This window comes from Mus caroli, chromosome 16 (assembly GCF_900094665.2).
Source record: "Mus caroli chromosome 16, CAROLI_EIJ_v1.1, whole genome shotgun sequence".
NCBI classification, from domain to species: Eukaryota; Metazoa; Chordata; class Mammalia; order Rodentia; family Muridae; genus Mus; species Mus caroli.
In genome coordinates this window covers 53,376,995-53,385,092 of record NC_034585.1, presented here as the reverse complement: position 1 = coordinate 53,385,092, position 8,098 = coordinate 53,376,995, and the positions used below count along the sequence as shown (strand labels likewise).

The 8,098-nt window shown below is 43.5% G+C and overlaps 1 pseudogene; it reads right to left on the bottom strand.

Moving 5' to 3' along the window:
• Window positions 1–295: 295 nt before the first annotated feature.
• Window positions 296–1,431, bottom strand: LOC110311323 (annotated as a pseudogene).
• Between the last annotated feature and the right edge of the window lie 6,667 nt (window positions 1,432–8,098).

The window sequence follows — 8,098 nt, the reverse complement described above, 5'->3', positions numbered from 1 at the left end:
TTGAGATTTTATTATTTTTCTTTTTCCTCAGGAACTGGTATTTATTATCAAAGTCATATTAGATATTAATAAGATAACGGACGCGCGCGCGTATACACACACACACACACACACACACACACACACAAATGGTGCACATTGCAACTCTATAAAACCAAATGGAACCTCAGTTACTAAAGAAGTAATTCCATTTTAGCCAAAAGCCTCCGAGTTTTAAAAATGTCTTTGTACATCCACCCAACAAATTAAAATGATTAACAAGAAGTCCGGTATTGATGTCTATAAAAGACATTGCTTAAGCATGTCTATCGGTTCAAACATCAATCTCTTGGTCTCTCAGTTTTGTGACATTCATCATCTGGCAGACTCTTTCAGCCACCTCTGGAGACTCAACGACTCTGCAACTGCTTGGAATTTACATTCTTCAGCTTGATGTAGGCATACAGCACATGGACACATTTATTGAATTTGTCCTTTTGTATCCTCCATATAAAACCAAAGGGAGATTTCTCACAAATATCTGATAGGCTTTCCTGGCTGCCCTGGGTACATGGCCACCAGCTCTCCCAAAGGAACCCAGAAAGCTTCTTCTAAAGATGCTCTGCTTCATCTCAATGGTTCAGTCAAAGTTAGCATGAACTTGTCACTCAAGGCTAGTCTCATTTGCTCAATGCCAGTGCCCAATGCTGAGCCCATGGCAGGGCCCATGTGCTTCAGGCTATTGGCAACCATCGCTCCAGGCTCATGTGCTCAAGATGATTGGCTTGTAAGTCCTCAAGATCTATGTGCTTTAGGTTGGTGGCACCCATGTGCTCCAGGCAAGCAAGCATAGCATCCATCACAGGAGCAATACACTCCAAGCCAGCCCCATGTCTGTGGGTATCATGTGCAGATCCATGCTGTAAATGGCAGAGTCAATGTGCTCTATACTAGAGCCCATGCTCTCAATGGTTTGCTCCACAGAGTCAATAGGTCCAGCCATGCATTCCAGGCCAAAGCCTATGCACACACCCATGTGCTAGATGTCAGACCCAATGAGCTCCATGATCTGGCCCATGTGCTCAATATTGGAGGTCATGTGGTCCAGGTCCAGTGGGACTATGTGGTTAATGCCAAAGCCCATGCCATCAATGAGTCCATGCAGATCATGACCAAGTCCATATGTTCAGAGCCTACTCAGTCCATATCCTAAGCCTGCATTCATGTGCTCCATACCAGTTTAGCCAAAGCAACAATGCCAGGGCCTATCTTTTCTATCTCAGGGACATTGCCTTCTCCCTGCTTTGCAATGATCTCTCCTCTCATCAGTATGTTACTTAGGATTTTGTTTTTCTGGTCCATGTTCATGCTAGATCTAAATTGCTCTATGTATCCTATTTTATTTATTCCAATCCTATGCCTTGCACTTCCTGCAGGATTCAGGTTTCTCATACCTGTCAAAAGCCATCTTTGACATCCAGGGTAACCCGAAGTTGGGCATCAAGTCAATGATTAATCACTCAGCAGACATTTCTCAGAGGAAACAAAGCTTGATTCTCTAGGGCCAGCAAAGTACTTCCTGGAACCAACAAGAAAAATTCTGTGGCTAGTGAGAAAAAAGTGGGAAAGAATCATATATACAGTTGCTGCCTATTCCCTGGAACTACCTGATGTCCAACCCTAATTGTTCTTGGGGATTGGAGGTGAGGTGGCATGGAATCAACAGCACAGAATCTGGGAGCAGGTGAGACAGGCAGCAAGTTCTTCTGAACACTGCTGCAAGCTCCTATAATACCTTCCACCTACACCCCATTGATCCCAAGAAAGCATTTCTTCTAAACAGCAGTTCCCAAATGGTTGGCATTGCCTGCATCAGTAATCCTTGCTCTTTCAGGCAGTCTTCAATTAGGTCCTCCTGCAGGAGATGCCTTTGAGATTGCGTGCATTTATGCAGAGGCAGCTGTGTCATTCTTTCTACATTTCTATCCCCTCATTTTTTAGATTTTGACAACCCAGTGGGAGACAGGGTGCCATTGTCTCCACATTGTTAACCCCACTTCAGAGTATCCCCAGTATACTGGACTGTGCCTGTCTTAGGCTGTCCTGTCTTCTAGGATCTTACCCATCATTAACTACCAACCATGAAAGAGATATCACTCTGGAGGCATGTCACCTAACGGGGAGATGAGGAACAGCCTACATAGTGGCCTCATGGATCTCTACCATCCAGGCTTTGATCACTTACTTGGGGGGGGGTGCAGTCAGGATTTTTGAGAGCCATCAGCACCTGGAGGGTCGCCTTATTTATGAAGTGCTGCCCGGAAACATGCTGTGTGAGACACTTAAAATCATTAGTATGACAGTTCCTCCCATCATAGCATAAGTGGTTATTCATGAAGGATCAAACTGCCTCTTAATATTATCCCACACTTTCCCCAAGAATTCAGCATCTAGGAAAAGCACAGATACCTTGGTTGCATTGAGGTTGGCTATGTATTCACTTAACAGCACAGAATAGTTAAGAAATTTGTCTGATCAGGTACCTTCAAGATATGTTGTTGGACTTCAGTGGCATTATGTACCATTATGTTGCATGCCAATAGAGACATATCCCTAACAAGGGCCAGTTCTTCTGCCATTAAGTCAATCTGTTGTTGTAAAATGTAGGTGGCTTGATAAAGATGTTAATTTAGTACTTCCTGTGCCCATAACACCTCAGCTGATGCAGAGACTACAGCATTGACAGTCTCCACCATAGTGGGTCAAGGCAAGAGCAGCTGTTGTTGCCCCAGCAATGCCTGCAATGATGGCTGAGATGATGGCAGCTGTAATAACAAAAACCCTCACTTCCCCTGTGTAGGGGATGTAAGTAAGTCTGGGCCATCAGAGTGGTGGCATGAAAGAGGAGTGATATTTATCATAGGCATCCAGTGGCAGTTGGTTCCCTCATCAGGATAGCCTTTGTTGAATACCCCATCTAGCAGGTAGTCAGGACACATTTTTTTGTTGTTGTTGTTGAAGAAGTTAAGGCTGTCTCTGACAATGGAGGTACTTGTGACCAGAAAGAAAAAGGGAGGTCAGATACAGACTGGGGTGGCTCTCCAGCCAACCTGGCTGCCAATGGTCACATTCACATGTGTCACCCAAGTCTACATTTTCACTGACAGGTTTATATGGCAATACATCCTATTAAAGGAATGGACACCTTTTAGGAGAGTAAGGGGGTATAAGTTCAGACAGAGAGACCACATAAATTCCAATTGATCATAATGCAGTCATACCAGAATCTAATGGGATACCTGTTAATATAGGGAGCAATATTGGAAGTATCATGTGAGGTAAATTGTCACATGCCAAGTGTGAGGTTAGATGACAATATCGGGTCATCCCCAGCGAATTTTATACCTAGTGTATGCTGGCAGTGCTCCCAAGGGTTAGAAAGTCCCATTAAAGTGGGCATTTGAGGGACCCTTGGACAGCAAGGCATGGGTATATCTGATACAGTTGGAGGATCCTTTGGGGATTTGTAATCAGTAAGGGGAATATGAATTCCATGCCTAATGTGGTGCCATAAATTATATACCATGAAAGTCCCCCATGGTTATATTATGTAGTTGGATACAAGGACTGACAGAGGAGACATTGGTGTTAATGGAGAGAATTTCCTCTGTGGGACAGGTGCCTTCTAATTGTCCTGTAGTAGTGACTAGGTCCATGAAGGGTAAACCCAAACTTACACTGGAAGGGGAAAAGAACAGGTAGGCCAGTGAGTTAACTGCCCACAGAAAAAAGAATGGAGGCCAGAGGCACCAAAGCCTGGAGCTCAATGGCCCTCCAAAGCTGAAGAAGAATTAATAAAAACAGTATGTACATCATGTCTCTTGGTGCTGGTCTTCTGGCTCCTTCATCATTGTCTGGTCCATGTCCAGGCAAACATCTCTCAAGTATACCTATATTGGAGCAGTTGTATCTTGGGAGGTAACACAAGCATAACCTTGCCCCCTTGTGAGAAGCAGAGCATTGCCATTCAGAGGTTATTGGGTTCCTTCATCTAACCAATGGGAAAGGAATGCCCTTCAGCAAAAATGCCCAATGTTTGTAAGCAGGGCTCAGCCTTTTCTCACTGACGGAGAGGGAGTTTCCATGGAACAGGACCTCCACCAATGCTAGGTGTGGATCTCTTTTGGATTCTGCAGAGGTGACCTGAGCAAATGCTCCTCTTCTTGGCCTTGAAGATTATAGGGTATCCCAAAGGACTGGCTGATCCTTCATAAGGATAAGAAGGCGCTGAAGCAAGGGTACAAAGGCTGAGCAAGTATCTTCCAGAACATGAACATACCTAAGATTACCAAAGGCTGGGTAATGGGTGACATCCATTTGCCAGATCGCACTGGAGAGTAGACCTCTAGGTCACCTGCTGGGGCCCCAGTGGTGCAAGAGGTGGGCACAGTAACACAGGACCTTGCAAGATGTTTACATTGCAACCTAGGCAACTTGGGTAAGAGCTTATGTAAATTCAGAGGGGAAAAGGTAAAATTGCTGGTGTACTATTCTGGGTTGTTCTAGCAATTCCTTGTTAGAATCAAGGCATCAGCTCTCTCATTTTTTTTCTACTAATATGCCAGGCAATCTAGAATGCTATCTTATTTGTGAGATGAACCAGAGATGTGCCCTGTTCCCTAGAGCCTTCTGGAGAGAACACATGCAGACACTTATAGGACTGTTTTGCTCTTTAATATAGGAGAAAGATGGGGTACTGACAGCTTGTACTGCATATTGGCTATCTGAGAAAATATTAACTTGCTCTTGTTGAAACAGTCAATAATTTGTAGGAGTCTAAATAATTCACCTAGTTGCACTGAGTCAGGATTAGGGAGAATATGAGTTGTGTCCTTTTCCCCAGGTCTTTGTATAAGAACCCCATATCTGGCTTTATTGCCAACAAAAAAGGCCATAGGAATGGAGTGAGAGCTAGGTATGCTATGGGGTTTAACTATAATTGGCAGCTGGGATAAAGCAGTAAGATGCTTCCCCGGTAGCATGTGATTACCAAGAGAGCCTGTGAACCCCACCACCATTTCTTGAAAGTGAATAAAATCTGCCCAAACTGATTGAGAATATCATAAGGAGAATGGTAGAATTATTTTGTTTGGTTCCTTGTTATAAATTCTCCTTGCCAAGCCTCTTGCCTTAAGGGCAAGGCAGAAGGCAGTCTCAAACTCTGAGGTGACCTTAAGTAGATCACAGTGGGCCTGGTGCAACCACATGAGAGGCGATTCTGCCATAATACTTCTAGGACCCCCTTAAAGGACCACAGAATTATGGCTAGCAGGGCTTTCCTTGGATTATGCCTTCCCAGAGTTGATACAGAAAAGAATGCCATAACTTTCTGTAGTAGGTTGCTAGCCTCAGATGTTAGTTTAACCCTGGTGGAAGGGCTGCTAGGCCCCTCCAAGAGAGAAAAGAGAAAAGAGAAAAGAGAAAAGAGAAAAGAGAAAAGAGAAAAGAGGAGCCTCATCTTCTGGTCCAGAATAGGCAGGAAAAGTTTGAGCCGGTTAACAGTTTCACATAATTGTAGTTCCACAAAGGGGTAGGATTCTTTTGCCACGATGGAGATGGCCAGGGGCTTGATCTTGTCAGAAATAGAAAAACTCAGGAGGCACACGGTGGAACTCTCTCAATCTATTTGGGAACAACCTTAAAGTTGAATTTCTCCAAGTTAGGAAAAAAATTAAGAGGATACTCTTTCAAGATCAGGCAGGCTAGGGTGTGCAAGGATAATATCCTTGTAATAGACTATCAGGTCATCCCTGGGGACTCAATGTATGGCTTCAGCCTCACATGGCTGACAAATGGCTGTGTTATTTTTCATGCCCTGAGGCCGGACTGTCCACTGATACCTTTCAGCTGTTTTATTCATACTAGGCTCCCATACTGTGGAGGCAAAATAGCATCTATCCTGGGGAGCCAGAGGGATCAGGCAAAAAGCAATCCTTAATATCTAGGATCATCACATGGTATTTGATGAGATAGCACTAGGTTGAGGCAATCCTGCTTAAGTATTTTTCCCATATGTTCATTAATGACTCTCAGATCTGGTAGAAGCCTATATTTCTCTGACCTTTTTTAAATGACAAAAACGGGAGTATTGTGTCTGCTGTTTGAGCGTTCCAAATGACCCAAAGCTAATTGGTCCAAGACTAATTCCTTGAGAGCAGAAAGCTTAGATTCCAAAATGAGCCACTGGTTCACCCAGATATCAGCTTCAGACAGCCAGGCCAATAGGGGGAGTCTGGGCCAAAGTCATTGGCAGCTTCTCTTATTAGTGCCAGGTCTACCAGAGTAGTGGGATTCAGGGCCTAGTCACCACATCAGAGGCAAGACTGACAGGGAAAAACCTCATGATATACCTGAGGATAATGAGGCCCCTCGGGGAGAGGCATTCCAGGATTCTTTGAAGCAGAAGGAGCTCTTGTTTCTAGAAAACTGATATTTAATGCCCTCCTTGGCTTGTAGTGTGATGCCCAACCAGCGATATCTAGACTTTCATCGTCTTTGTTAACTAATTGTTATAGCAATAACAACATGTCTCATATTATTTTCAGGAAATTTATATTGAATGGATTTGGGGATATATCAACATGCACTTTTGGGAATCATCCTCAAAGACTGAGGTAAATGGTTTCAGGACCATGCTTTGCAAATACAGGGTAAAGTGCTATGACTTCTCTATATGATTTATGTATTGGGTAAGAGGAGGCTAAACTGTAAAGTTCTCTGACTGGTGAAGGTGAAAATTACCAGATTTATATTTGCCTAATACAATGAAAAAAATAAAAGGGGAAAATACATTAAAAATGCATTCTATACCCTTGGACATCAGGCAATGAAGAAAACAGAGAAGTTAGAACGGAAAATAGGCATTTGCTTTGCCTTGGCTATAGCCTGGAGAACATTTTCTTGGGCAGTGGGAGTTTCAAATTCAGATGTCTTTTCCTTTTCCTTTTCCTTTTTTTCCTTTTCCTTTTCCTTTTCCTTTTCCTTTTCCTTTTCCTTTTCCTTTTTCTTTTTCTTTTCCTTTCCCTTTCCCTTTCCCTTTCCCCTTTCCTTCCCCTTTCCCTCCTTTCCCTTCCCCTCCTTTCCCTTCACTTTTCCCTTTCCCTTCCCCCTCTCCCTTCCCTCTTCCCCTTTCCCTTCTCCTTTCCCCTTCCCCTTTCCCTTTCCCTTCTCCTTTTCCCTTCCCTCTTCCCCTTTCCCTTCTCCTTTCCCCTTCCCTCTTCCCCTTTCCCTTTCCATTTTTCTTTCCCTTTTCTCTTTCTTTTTGTTTTACTCTTCCCCTTTCCTTTTGATTTTCTCTTCCCCTTTTCCTTTCCCTCCCCCTTCCCCTTTCTTCTTCCCTTTTCCTTTTCTTTTCCTTTCGCCTCTTGCTTATTCTTGTGTTTGTATTATGTACAATAGCAAAGACTACAGAGAGTGAGGGTTGTTGTTTCTCTTTATGGGCATTTAATGATAGTGGATGCTAGGCAGAAAGAGAGTAGAGTTCCATGGGTACCAATCTCTTGCTCTGTACCAGAGACATATGAATAGCCATATGCTAGCTTCTGCATGGGAAATGAGACAAATTTATGGGTAATGTCAATTATACTTTCTACAAAAGAAATGACAAGCAGTCAGTAAGTCCTCTTCTGGAAGTGAGAGTGGGTACTTTTCATATAAAGATCAGATAAGAGGGAATCTTCTGAGCCATGAGTCCTTCCTTGTTAGAGGACAAACACTGTTTTACAGAAGGCCAATAAAGTCAAAAGATAAGGAGTTTGGTGACATACCAGAGGACAAGGTAAGAAAATTGGAAACACTAAGAGTCCTTTTAATGTGATAGGGACCTTATATGTCCCCAGAGCCCTACTCCTAAAGGCAGTGGGGTAAAGGCTTTTCCTGCTGAGTCTGCCAGTGCAGGCATGGAGTCAGAACATTAAAAAAAAGAAGCAGAGTTCAAGTTCAATGGTGCTAGTAATTCATCTTCAAGCTCTGTTAACACTGTCACATTAAAAATAAACCAGCACTGGCCTTTCAGCGAATGCCAGAGCCCCACAGGCTGATGGCAGCAAATGCAACTATC